Source organism: Rhea pennata, chromosome 18, assembly GCF_028389875.1.
Source record: "Rhea pennata isolate bPtePen1 chromosome 18, bPtePen1.pri, whole genome shotgun sequence".
Classification (NCBI taxonomy): domain Eukaryota; kingdom Metazoa; phylum Chordata; class Aves; order Rheiformes; family Rheidae; genus Rhea; species Rhea pennata.
This window is the reverse complement of record NC_084680.1, coordinates 13,690,342-13,702,692: the sequence shown is the minus strand read 5'-3', so window position 1 is coordinate 13,702,692 and position 12,351 is coordinate 13,690,342. Positions and strand designations below refer to the sequence as shown.

Here is a 12,351-nt window from a genome sequence, read left to right as displayed (position 1 = left end):
GGGAGAGCTCTGTCCTGTGGACCGTGACCGATGGTCTCATTCCATTTGTGCTGCGCCTCAACCCTTACAGGCTTACAGAGTGCTGCTGCCGCACCTACGGCCGTCTCGAGAAAACAACCAGGAACACCGGACACCTTCCCCCGGAGCGCTGCGCTTTGGTTACTTCCAGTCTTTGGAAGTGGCACAGGGAGGCTTTACTCTGCACGCTCTCCATTCGCGTTCATAAACATACGCGTTCCCTTGGATAAACACTTACAGCCCACGTGGAGCACAACGTCAGGCTGCCGCGTCTCCTCCCCGCTTGGCGACTGGCTTCATCATGTAAATCAGAGCTGTGGGCAACCTGTTACCTAAGACAGTTTGGTTCTGATCAGTCAATTTTTCCAGCAGACTTAGCTCACATATTTTAGCTCCAAAGTAAGTCTCTGTTTTGCAGAACCAGAAAAATCATGGCAGGTATTAGCTCAACTGGCGTTTTTTCATCAAAACTTCTACTTTTGGGAAAAAACTCTTTCTAAAGCAGTGCCACTCCTGGAATCCAGACACGGCAAATGTTCACAGGGTGTTCAAGTGATTTCATAAGACCTGAAACCATTTCTTCTGAAAATGTCACCACTAGATTTTGTTTCTGTTGTAAAGCTGTTTACACAAAGCTAATATAAACTCAGTGCGCTCGCTTTGGGTGTGTGTAAACACGATCCTTCCAGAGGCTCAGACTCCTGATACATCTCACATTTAAGATACTGCAGAACTATATTTTCTCTCGCTGAGCATTTCTGATAGCATAAAGAGTTTCTCTCCAGGGTACAGATGCCTGTACAGCTATGCAATGCTTCTCACTAGAGACAGAGCAATAGACACAACAGATGGAAAGTAAGAGGCCACCTGGTTTTAAAGCAAATCATATCATCAATCTATCAGTACAAATCTGAAACATGGGAAAGTGCTTAGAGAAACAAAATGAATTCATTTTTTTTCCCTCCAAACTCAATTTTCCCAAGGTCTGTTGATGTACCATTTGCGAAAATGCACTTCTTTCTCTTAAAAAAGGGACTGGCAGTGCATTGAGGTACAAGAACTTAAGTGTTTTACAGCTAAATAAAAAAAAAAATCTTTTGTCAGGCTGCCATAAGTTACTGTCTTTCTATTCAGAAAAGCTGCTTTTAAAAAATCTGCTACATTCTTGTGTGCAGCTCCAAGATTCAGTTTTTTCTTTGCTAAATTAGAAAGACCAGACAGAGTTACTTTAGATTATCAACAGCAATTCAGTTAGGGAAGAAAATTAAATTTCCTCAATTAAGTCTTGACAGAAATAGACTGGCTTTCATATAATATGCTATTATTCTACATGAAATTCTTTTTTAAGCAATCCTCAAAGTAAGAAACTTTCAGAATAAATTTACATTATTCTTTCCCTCATTTCAGTCACTTTAAGAACAGCTATTAATTGATCCTGCAGCCTGGATCTTCATGACAGTATTTAACACAGTGTACTAATCCCACATTCCCTGCGCCACTAAAAGTCCCTTTGAACTCAGGGCAAGTTCTGGGTCCAAGGGCTGCAAGATCAGGCTTTATGGCTCCAGATCAAGTCTACTGCGATGTAGGAAAGAAGTATATTTTGATGCACATCCAGTTAAATAAAGGGAGTCACTTTCACAGATCTCAGCTAGCCATTTTCACTTAATCAGTTAATTATTATATACAGTTCAAGAATGTGTGATACACATTCTAATCCACAACGTTCACCATCACAGCAATACAACCGTCAGAAGGAACTCAGTAGGAAGTGCAAGCCTGAAGTTCAGCCTGCAAGGAATGGAGAATTATATAAATGAGAATATCTTGTGTAACTTCATTTTTAAACTAAATACAAGGATATAGCCTTCTATTTCAGTACAGACAAGCATTCATGCCTCTAAAGCTTTCATGGCTAATACTCACTGTCGTTATAAAATAACCACCTCCTCTCATTATTCCCAACACAAATGTTTCAGTACTGCGCTAACCTCATGGCTAGTGAGGCTACTTTATTTTAATTGTTCAAACAGAACCAAGCACAACAAATAAATACATAACATCAGTGGGGGTTGAGAAAATTAAATTGAAAAATTTCTTTATTTCTTAAGGGTATGAGGATTCCAGGCAAGGAGACTATTTATGGGAAACTAGAATGATTTCAACCCAATTCTTTAAGGATTTTAAATCAACGCACAGTCAATCTGATTGATTTACTTTATTCATAGTGCTAAATGCAACTGTCACAATATCCTTCATCCTTAGTGCGTTATTGATAAAATCCTGGCCTTACTGACTTAATATATGCCTATTGACTTATTTTTTTACTCTTAACAGCATATACTGTGGAGACCTCTACTAAAAGTTATTTTCAGAAAAAGAATCTTACTCCTCAAATGAAAATTATAGAAGAAGTTTATAAGAGATTCAATTTTCCAGCAGTAGCTAGAGAAGATAGGCTGTGAATTCTTCTTTCTGCATATATAGCTGCAGCATGTCTTCTCCACACACATACTACATGCAGGCTTACTTTCATAGTATGTCTGCAGCCTGCATGCTCAGTTCTCATATTTCTGTAAGGTTCGAGTCCCAAAGGAAGCATTAATGCTAAAGGAATGCATACCAGTATGTAACTAGTCTAAAAGTCAGTACAAAATCTCTCCAACAGATTGCTCAGAGAAACACCTCTTTTTTGCCATATTTAAGATCTGTAGATTGATTTCATGAGCATTTGTGCAACGGTTTAATCTCAAACTGATAAAACTGCTGCAAAAAGAGAGAAATACAATCAAAGGAGATTAAAAAGCACTGGTCTTCAGGAAGATAAGGCAACCTAGACGTGTCATGTGATCCAGAAACCACGCCAGCTCAGCCGCCTGCAGACCTCATCAGGGAACCAGATGTGACCAGTGGCAAAATATTCTTCACAGCATGAGATCTGGAGTATGTGACTGCCATGCAGGAAAGGGGAGATGGGAAAGTATGATGGAGAAAATGTCCTTTTTTATAGTGTTTAATTGCTTAGAAGAAAGACATGTTTTCTTTAAAGAAGAAGAGATGCTAGAAAGCAGGCTCAGGAAGGTGTCTGGAGGAAGCAGAAGGATTTTTCATATGGACAGAAAATTTAACATTGCTTCCTCCTTTCTGGTAGTTGTGTATTTAAAGGGATTAAGTGACAATGAACAGTTCTCATTCATTCTTTTTTTGGTCAGTTTAGAACAAAGCGGGGTGGTAGAGAAAAAGTTAGAGGCCTGTTGTCCCCTACTAAGCAGGACAGGAAACCGGGACGTTTCATTCATGAAATTTCCTTGGTCTCCCATGTGGACAGTGCAGATGGGGAGATGTTTTGCCCCAGCACAAAACTTGTACAAAGCTAGTGGTACAGGAAACACTTCCATTTAAGCTGTAACACACTCTTCAGGTTACATCCAGGCCAATCACAGGCTCAGTCAAACTGTCATCATGGTCCCTTCCACCACCCTAAATTATACACGGCCCATGGCAAAGCTCTGCTTTGCCTAGCAAGGGTGATGGATGAGTGTTTTGGTTGCTTTTGTGGCAAGGCTGGTGGAAGATGGAGTTTTTCAGGCCCATAGGTTGTGCTCACTGCTCAGTTTGGGGGAAGAGAGAAAAGGAGGAAGTTTGTTGTATAAAAATGGAGCTTGGACACAGAGAAAGTTGGGTTTCCTGCATGCACAGATTTCACTTGCTGAGCCCTCAAGACAGAAAGCGCTGTGGACATCTCATCTCAGCCCCCAGCAGAGGATCTGGAGGTGAAGTCGGAGCCCTTGAATTTGTATTCAGATGAAGAACTGAGAACCAGGGAAGAGAGCAGAGTGACAGGGTGAGAGGCCCCCAGCAGCCCATGTTGCCAAGCAGATGGGCTGCTGTGTTCTCAATCAACTGCAGTTTTTAAGGTCATGCCTAGATAATGAGCATCACAGCACTCAAGCCTACAGATCATGAATATATGGATGAATATTGACTCATGCATTTTCTTTTCTACAACTCTGTTCATGTAACTTCCCCTCTGCTCCAAAGCCAGCAGGTCCTCCCTTATGTTATCTCTACATACTCTGTACCGCCTTCTGCCTGCTCATGACTCTCTGGCTTTTCTGGCAACTCAGCTTTTGACAGTGTGCAGTCACTAGGATCTCCCCTGCTGGCAGCATCTCCCACAGACCTCTTCTAGGATCTTTATAATATGGAAGGAGAAAACACATAGAATAGATAGTGCCAAGCTTTAAAAGTTTCTTCAGCTGAACTTCAGAGAGAAAGTCACGCAAAAAACAAATCCACTTTTCCAGCTACAGCACCTGGGCCTTAGAAGTCTTTCATATGCCACTAGAAAGTTTTACCTATTGGTAGTATTTATGCCAGCACACAGCATTGCTCTGATACATGCAGGTGGGGCTGCCTTTGCCAATACGGCACCTCAGCAAGAGGCTGAACAACGAGGAGTCACACTGTACTTATAGACAAGAAGCTATCTCGGTGTCAGTGTAAGAACAAGGCAAGGGAAGCAAATATATAAGCTTACATCACCACACACAGCCAGCTAGCTGCTGTTGCTTCCCCCACCTTGAGAGCCTCCAGTGACTGGGCAGAGAAGGGAAGACAGTGGCTAGAAGGAGCTCAAACAGGAGACCTGGACAGTGTCTTGCATCTTTTCCGCCAGATTGTGGCTAAACTCAGAGCAGACCCATGCAACAGAGAGAACAGACATCTTGGTAGGAAAAAGTCTCATGGTTAGAGGGAGACCTAGCACACTCTGACCACTAGGCAATGTCCTTCTGTGTCAGAGGGCTGGAGAGCTGAAACAGGCCATGTAGCAAGGCGCAGAGAGAGACAGAGACATGTAGCTTAAGTACTTTCTCTGATACACCCCATAGTATGCTATCTGTTGCACCAGTTTTCTGTCTCTTGACCATCTTGTTGGCAGAAATACTGGTACTAAGTCTGCAGGTGTCTGAAGCTTGCTTTGGGAAGACAGAGAGACTGGCCACACTATATATAGTTGTGCAGGAGTAAAAAGCACTATTCTGATGCTGTTTGAGCTCTAAACTACATGCCATACTATTTGTGTTAATTTGTGTGAAAAGAAAAAGAAAAAAGAAAAGGAGACAGAAAAAGAAAAAGAAAAAAGCAATTGAAGCCAGATTGAGCAGCCCTGGCGTTAGCAGCCCTAGGCCCTTCCCCTATTTTCCCTGACATTCCTCCTCGTGACCCTTTCCAAGTGATCTGGGCGAGTTTCACAGGAATGCACAGTTACGCTCGGTCTCCGTGAGCACGGCCCGTTATTCAGAAGGAATTGGCTGAGCTTTCCAGCTTTCACAGCCAGATGTTACAAACGTGACCCTGCCAGAAGCTGCAGTCCCTGCACCTTCCCATGCTCGGCCCCCTTTCACAGGGGATATTTTCTGAAGAATCTATTCTGGGGAATGCTTTTGTGATTTGTTCTCTTCTTCACTTCTAAGATCTGTTCATTGCATCAGTGCTATATAATTTCCCAGCTAGAGAAAGTGGGGTGAATTTTGCCATTAACATCAGTGGGAGCAAGACAGATTAGTAAGATCATAGGATTTTGAGCCTTGCTCATGAGTCAGGACTCAAACTGTGCTTGGTGTTGTGCAAAAAATAGAGAACAAAAGAGGATTCCTGCCCAGAAAAAGCTTGTAGGTAAGTTTTACATTTCAGACTAACAATATGGATACACAGAGACAAAAAAAAATGCAAATGAAAACCAAGGTAACATTGGTTAGCATAACAGGCAGGAATCACACAGTATCACCAGCTTTTCTTCCAGGGAAGAGGCATTTTCTTCTTCTTTTCTCTATATTTCTCTATCTTATTAACAGCCATAGTGATATATATACCTCAATCCACAGCCAGGATCCAGTTCTTTAGAAGTGCGGTAATAAATCACTACACACTCTGAATGATATCACTACAATGTTATGACTATAACTTCATGTCCCAGATGATGTACGCTTACAGGAGACCTAAACGGTCACAATTATTTTCATCCAAGCTTCTCACTTCCCTTCTATTGTCTTTCTTAGTCTTGTATTAAATTATAAATTCTGTGGGACAAAAACTTTGTCCTTTGTAACAGCACATGGGATTCCTGATCACAGTTAGACTCCCTACAAGCTTTGCACTACAAATACTTAGCGTATGCTTCAGAGCTAATTGCTGGCCACTTGGTTTAATTTATCAACATGTGAAATGGTGATTTTACCTTGCCTCAAAATGGGCAGAGGTGGAGGTGGAAATCATGAAGTTTAAATTTAATACCATTTTATGTTCCCGGGAAACAAATGATGAATTTGACCTTTAAAATAATGTTATGAAAGGAAGTTAAAATAATTGCACAACAGTTCTTTAATAAAGTGCTTTGAGTTCCTCCAGTGAAAGGTGCTGCAGAAATGCAGAGCATTATGTTTATTTATTAATAATCCTGAGAAGGAATTTTTGTCCATCTGACAGGTGACACAGGCGACCTCCTGCCAGGGGTGACATCTCTTCCCTACAATTTACATTCTCTAAATGATTTGTTATCAAATTACTTACAGCACAGATTAGCTTCTCCCTCCACTATTCATTCTCACAGCACCATACTCAACTGTTTGTTCCACAGAGCCATAAAAATAATAATACGGAAAGTCAGTGCCTCTGCTTGCAGGGTGCTCCAACACGGAAACAGCACACTGGCTAGAGATCAATTCCTGTACTCATTTTCTCAGGCACTAGGATTTGCATTTGGGGGAGACGCAGGTCATTGGCTTGAAAAGAGCATTCAGAGTTCACGATTTGATTGCACAGCCAGATAAACAAATGAAGTGTCCCAATTAGAGGAAAGAAAAATAATTAGCCTGCTGTTTGGTGGTACAAGGACTGAGAAGACTAAGGAATACACAGATTTGGAACAGTCAAAGGACAAATCCCAGCCATTTTTTAGATGTTGGAGAGACTGTAACCATCAGTGGCAGGCAAATGGTTAAGGGAATATATCAAAGGTGCAAAGGGTCTCCCGACCTCTGCCACTGTCAGTTCTGTCAATGGGTCTACAGACGCCAGTGGAATAATTATAGCCTATATTTAGATTATGGATGCATCCGGCAGGGTGAAGGTTGAACATGAGGAACATGGTTGTTTGCAGTTCATTAGCGACAGGAGCAGCCCAGGGTGGGAGGAGGGCACTGAACTGGATTCTCCCCACCTGGAGTGCTTGTGCTGAGCTGCATAATGTCAGGGAAAGAGATCTGATTATATGTGGAAACAAAAGAAATAAACAACTGCGTTCAGATTGTCACACCCAGTGAGCAGAAGAAAGGAAGGAAGGAAAGAGAGGAGAAAGCAAGAGAAGCCCCTGGCTCTCAGCCACACTGTTCTGCGCAAATGAATGCAACGGCCGCTGAGAAACTGTCCGGACGGGAAATGCAGCAAGGCCGACGTGAGCTGTGTGAATGTGATTTTTGGTGTGGTGTTTGCACGTGTGTGTACAAGACAGAAAAACACATGCAGTATGTAAGAAGCTCTCTAGCTGCACACCGTGCTCACCATCCAAACCTGCATGTCTGGAAGTACCGGCAAGCCGAGAGGAGGGAGCATATGGGCTGAGTTCCCCGTGTGTGCTAGGATGTGTGGTACTGCAAGCTGCACAAGCAGATGTACAGCAGCAAGAAGGAGAAGGCCTGCCTAAGCAGGAACTAGATGTTCAGGGAGAAGGCATGATTAGTGAGTTTGAAAACATGCACTGTGCAATGCCTGGGTAGGAGAATGTCGAGGCCGCCACCATGAAATAATTTCAGGTGCCTGTTGTGCTGATTCCTGTAGAAAAATTCACTGAAACACAGAGCAAAGGATCTAGAAAACAAGGTGAAAATGCAAAGATGGCCATGGATCACTACAACATGTCGGAGACTTTCACCATAGCCTCTATTTGAGCCTGTCAATGATTAAGTGGATTAAGTGGAGCCAATATTACAAACACAACTTAGGCAAAAAGCCTATGAATTTTCCTTTAGCTAACGACTGGTCCTCAAAACCAGAAGAGAGCTGAGTCTCAGATTAATTAAAACCCAAAGCACTCACAGGAGAGATCACTGTTGCTTATTTAGGGAAGAGGAACCTAAGTCCTCCGTAATCTGCATGTTCCCCACTAGTTTCGCAGTTCCTTTTTTGATCTTGAAAGTAATCTTTTTAACTTACTTTGTCATTAAACTTTCCCAACTTTAAGCTTATGTCTATTATTCTAGGACACAGAGTCAGGGTCTGTTGTAAAACTCAGGAATTTTACTCTTCTAGTCCTCTATTCTCACCAGCACGTCATTTTGTCAAGGTCTTAGGTCTTTCTCAACGAACCAACAGACAAGAGCTAAAGTTTTGCCAAGCAATGCTGTGATAATGCCACAGTGAGGAGCAGAAATAAGGCTATATTAGTGATACTTGCTGTATCGGCTTCCCCAAAATATTTCTCGTATTTGAATTTCCTTTACCCTTCTAGGTCGTGGTGGTGTCAGAAAAGAGACCACTTCTTGCCTTCAGGCTGTACCTCAATTCCCCGTAGGAAGCTAATGGAAGAATCTCCCCTCTATACTCCTCATTTTGCAGACAAGGAACCAGAGGCCTCGAAAGGAGAGATCATGTGGCTGGGATCACACACCAAACCACTGGCAAGAAGAAATTAGGCCCCAGAAGGTCAGATTTCCATTTAAAAGCAGGAAGAAGAAAAAAACTTCTTGCAACATTAAGAATTGCAGCCCATATCTAAAGCTTGTTTTCTTTAGGGGAAGAGAAGAAAGAGGGAAGGAGACTGAAATGGTTTTGTGGCAACAGCTCGCGTGTAGCACCACGGCATATGGCCGTGTCAGCACTGGAAGTCATCGGCAGTGCTACTAAGCAGGTCTTTAGCTACTGATCTGCTGGTGCAACTATCAGTAAATAGAAAATAAAATAAAGAAGAGGTTGTAGAAATTGTAAAAATGAAAAACAGATGCTATAGCATCCCATTATTTCTTCAATGCAAACTAAAAACAACTGACAAGTTTCCCATCAAACAGACTACATGGGGCCCCTATCAAATGGCTGGCAAAGTCTCTTTACTCCAAGACACTGGGGATAATGAATTCAGAAGTTTCTGAACAGCTGCTTTTCATGGATCATTTAGAATTTGTGATGCAAATATGAAAAATCCATGTTAAATGCCCTCAACTAATTGAGCGGAGTACACTGAATACAACAGGATAAATCGCTGACCTTGGTAAAAACAGTACAAAAGCCTTAATCTGCCCAGAGAGACTCTGAAGGTAACTGAGGAGCAGAAGAGAGCAGAAATCTGTATAGCCTCGCTCCGTTTCCTAATTCTGCTTACCAAGAGATTAAACACCAGACTTTCCTTTGGGAATATGTAAGAGACCCCAGCTCCCTCCCTCAACAAGCCAGAGCAATGGAGAAGAGGGGGGTGGGAACTGGGCTTCTGCCAAATCTGCCAATGTCAAACTTAACAACTCAAAGCAGAATTTGACAGCGGGAGAGAACAGTTAAAGATGTCTTCTAGAGAGGTGGGCAGATTTTTTCATTAGCTTAAAAAACACAAGATGAAAGAAGAAGGAAGGTAGCGATGGATGGGAGTAGAGTTGGCAAGAAACAGGACTGTTTGGACTTCTGGAGATGCGACACTGGTGCTCACATACAAGTGGGAGAGAAAGAAGATGCAATACTGGCAAAATCTAAAGCAAGGACAACTGTAGCTTTACAGGCTGATGTGACAGAGCTGTTCACCTTAGAAAAACAAGAAGTTTGTGTTGCCTGGCCATATATTGCAAATTGCTAACATTTTTCCCTTAGCTAGGTACATGCTAGGTATTAACTGGTAACCACCAGTTTCCTGGGGCTGTTAATATTGTGCAAACCTGGAAGGATGTTGCTCTTCCCCAGCTCCCTGTATGGAAAACAGCAGCAAGGTCCAGCAAGCAAGCAAGTCCCCCCAGTTGCAGTTTTCTAAAATTGGAACGTCACGTCCGCTGGGCTGCACATACCAGCTCTGGTCCTGTCAGCTGTTCCTCACTTTATCATCATGCTCCTTGGAGGGTGCCCAACTAACCGCTATCTTATTGCTAGGGGCACTACCACACCTTCCGCAGATTATGCGTCTGCGAGGAGCAGCAACACAGAAACACTGGAAACAATACAGGCCAATCTATTATTTATACACAGCTTCTCCCTTTGGGCCTGAACAAGCAAAAAGCTTTCTTTAAAAGCCTGCAATTGTTGGTTAGATTCCAAGAAAGACAAAGAGATGTTGTAAGGAGAGTTTCATATGAGCTTGGTAAAATACTCTCCTAGGGAAGAGGCAGCAGATTTCCTTTGTGTAGGAGGGCAGGAGGTGGACGACTTTGTTTAAAGTTACAGCCATAATGAAGAGTTTTTCTATGTGTGTTTCAATGACATTCACTCTAATTTACATTTTCTTGTGTTTTCTGCATTTGTAGTGTTTCAGTGCCATTTCTAAACAGCAGCACTGTTTCATGCCCTCTTGAGTCTGCATCACTCAGGAAGTTGAAAGTGCTGACTCAGCTCTCTGAAGAGCCTGTGAAGCATCTCTGCCCTTGCTGCTTGCAGTTCCCAGTTTCGAATAACCACCAAATAGCCTGTGCCCTTGGTTCACAGGCTGGACATACATAAAGTTCTATTTTAAAGAGGAAGGAAATAGCGAAGTATAATTGTGATGCCACAGTTATCAGAAATAAAAGCAAAGACAACCAAAGAGACCAAGTATCAGGAAGAAAAACAGGATTGCAGTCAGGTGTTGTGCTAGAGGCCTGGGAAAACACTTGAATTGTATTTTTGCTCTGCTAGTCAGCTGAGTTCCAAATGCCCAGAGAGGATCCGGAAGGTTGCCAAGACAACAGAGCTTTGAAAACCACAATGTTCAGGTTTGGATGGGGATGAAGAACATATTCAAGTTATTTTGCAGTATCTAGAGCCACAAGCCAGACTACAGGAGACTACAGGATCAGTAATGCCCAGCAGGAACTAACAGAGCCTTCACAAAACTCTATTCATCTTTTTACTCCGCACAATCCACATGTTTTTCATTAGATCCAAATTGTAAAAGAAAATACATACAAATTAAATAAAAATACCAGAGCTCTCTGAGCATGTTTGCCAGTTTGCATTCAGGTTACAAATACTCACACAGTGTGTTTTAAAACACAACTGTTTTATAAGGCTGTGATCCATATTCAAATAATGAGAGATACGCAATATTCCCAGACATGATTTCGGCCCACACATCCTCAAAAAGCAAATAAACAAAAGCAAGTAAGCTAAATCATCCAGTACTTAAACGGCTTGGTTGGTTTGGGTAGCTCAGTGCCATAGAACAAAGGTGTTTATGTGTCATAGAAGTTTGTTCAGTTTTCTCAGTGTTTTTAGTCTGGTTTCCTAAGGATGTTGGGCTTCTGCATTCACACTGTCCATCCGTCATTGCTCTCTCCACCTTCTCCAGCCCATGTATTTTTTTTGACTCAGTGGCCAATTTTAAATAACTTTATACAATTTTGCAAGGACTTGGAGGAGGCTCCAACACAAATTTCAGTCTGACAAACTTCACCAAAAATCAGTCGAATAGAAAGTGGTCAAATGAGCCCCCTTGCTGAGGAAACCTGCCCACCAGTTTTGTCTCTCCGGTGTGCTGGCCAGCCCGCACACACAGAGCCAGGATCGCGCTGCCCCTTACCCTGCTGGAGAGCAAGGGAGGGCCTGCTGTACCGCGCCGCGGACCGGGGGCCACACGCACAGCTCAGCGCCCTGCACTGTACCTGCAACTCGTGCCTCTGGGGTATGGGTGCAAGATCCGGCAGCCCCTTGCTCCCAGCAGCGGTGTCCACCTGCACGGTGTAAGGCTCTGGATTTTGCTGTTGGGAAATCTGCAAGAACAAGCCCTAGCTGTTCAGGAGCAAGGCACGCTGGAGTCGTGTTTACACCACAGAAGTAGGCTGCGCTGGGGAGACGTATAGAAGCAAGCGGTATCTGAGAACGGATTGTTTTACGAGGGGCTGATTTAAAATGACTCATTTAGCACAGAGCAGCAATTGTGACTTTGTTAAAAATCACCATGCTCTGGAATGAACTCATTGGCTTGACTGTGTGTCCTGCCAACTTCAACTTCGTCCAAAACCAGATCTTGCTGGATTCTCAGGGCGAAGCTCTGGAGTGGGTCCCAAGCCTATCTGCCTCCGCAGGGACACTGCGGGCACCCTGTCCGCCTGCACTTTTCTTGCCTGCTCTGCAGGCACCTACAACCAGATTCCCTCCATGGCTCAG

General features: G+C 43.0%; 1 protein-coding gene across 2 annotated transcripts in view; it reads right to left on the bottom strand.

Moving 5' to 3' along the window:
- NEK6 (NIMA related kinase 6) overlaps nt 1-12,351 on the bottom strand; it is a 143,761-nt gene that overhangs the window by 78,493 nt on the left and 52,917 nt on the right. Inside the window, exon 1 of one of the 2 annotated variants that reach the window (XM_062591087.1) lies at nt 11,847-11,898. The exons of the other annotated variant lie outside the window; for it this stretch is intronic. The gene's annotated coding sequence lies outside the window, so the exon portion shown is untranslated. Of the gene's footprint in view, nt 1-11,846; nt 11,899-12,351 lie in introns of those variants that run through there. 2 annotated transcript variants of the gene reach the window in all.